Genomic DNA, 1,622 nt, shown 5'->3' with positions numbered 1-1,622 from the left:
CTAGGTGTGAGTGTGTGTGTGCATGGTTGTTTGTCCTGTGTGTCTCTGTGTTGCCCTGCGACAGACTGGCAACCTGTCCAGGGTGACCCCACCTCCCACCCAGAACATCAACCAGAGAGGCACCAGCAACCCCCCCAACCCCACCAAGGGTGTAAGAAAATGGATGGATGGTTCTTCTGATGGGTTTACATGCACAACATAAATCAGTCAAGTTCTCAACAATTATTTGATCCTGTGATTCAGTAGCCATCATATTTGAATGATTATGGGGTTTGTTGTTTTGTTTTTGGTTTATTGCTTGTGCTCCACCATGGAGACTGAGGCCCAGCCAGACTGGATTGTGAGTCCGCTTCAAAGTCTAACTGTTCCCCAAATGTGGTGTTACCAAGCAACCATTTGTTCTTTTGGAGCATTCAGATGTATCAGAATAGACTAAAAATTACAAACATTTGCAATAAATTGTCTCCAACTAACACTAGCTGTGCATGTTAGTCCCTTTCGACAAGCTACAAGCAGTAGCTGAATTTCCATTGACCATAAATTGCATAATTTGATGTTTCGAAAATAAATTTTCTTATTAAAAACACGGCAAATTCTCGTTTTTCAAAGAAAAGCTTTAGCATATGTTTTGATATTGTTAGCCAATATCGAAATTAGTTTATTTTGCAAAACTCCAATGGATGCATTTTTTTCTTATCACAGATAAGTCATTTTTAATGATTTATTGCTTGAACAAATTTATTTATGTGTACTTTTTGTTAGGTAAATTGTATTATCAACTATTTGTTATACTTTTATAATGTTCTTACCTTATGGAGTCTTATTTGTTTAGTCATATGTTTTAAGAAATGTTTCTGTATTGTTAATCACGCTGATTTCCTTTCTCAGAGGGCCTCTCTGAAGAAGAGCAGTGACAGCAGCTCTTCACAGAACGCCCTGCTTTTAACCTGTTAGCTGTAAAACTATCGCCGTGAAGATGTACAACTTGCTCTGTTTCACATCAACTATGCATGTTAGCATATAGTTAGAATATGCATTAGAATACGCATTAACTTGTTAGTGCTTCTTCTTGTGGGAGGTAGAAAAAGAACCCAGAAAGAACCTCCTCCATGTAGGAAACATGCCACCCTTGAGAACATAAATTATATTTAACTATGGCTGAATATTCATTGTTCCATCTGTGCATAATTTGCTTGGTAAAAAATAATTCTCCTTCTCAGGTTTTGCTTTAGCAGAACCTGAAGCTCTCTGATCTGGTCACAATTGGGGAATTTAAAAGTTTGATGAAGGGATTAGAAAATTTGTGTATTATTTATCAGTAGGAGCCCTTCTTTTGGTCGTGTATATGGTATTGATTTCCGGTTTATTGAATTGTACTCGGGCTGCACAGTGGCGCAGTTGGTAGAGCTGTTGCCTTGCAGCAAGAAGGTTCTGGGTTCAATTCCCAGCCCGGGTCTTTCTGCATGGAGTTTGCATGTTCTCCCTGTGCATGCGTGGGTTTTCTCTGGGTACTCCGGTTTCCTCCCACAGTCCAAAAACATGACTGTCAGATTAATTGGTCTGTCCAAATTGCCCCTAGGTGTGAGTGTGTGTGTGCATGGTTGTTTGTCCTGTGTGTCTCT

Source organism: Poecilia reticulata, linkage group LG5 (genome assembly GCF_000633615.1).
Source record: "Poecilia reticulata strain Guanapo linkage group LG5, Guppy_female_1.0+MT, whole genome shotgun sequence".
In the NCBI taxonomy this organism is placed as follows: domain Eukaryota; kingdom Metazoa; phylum Chordata; class Actinopteri; order Cyprinodontiformes; family Poeciliidae; genus Poecilia; species Poecilia reticulata.
Note: the sequence above shows the minus strand (reverse complement) of the source record.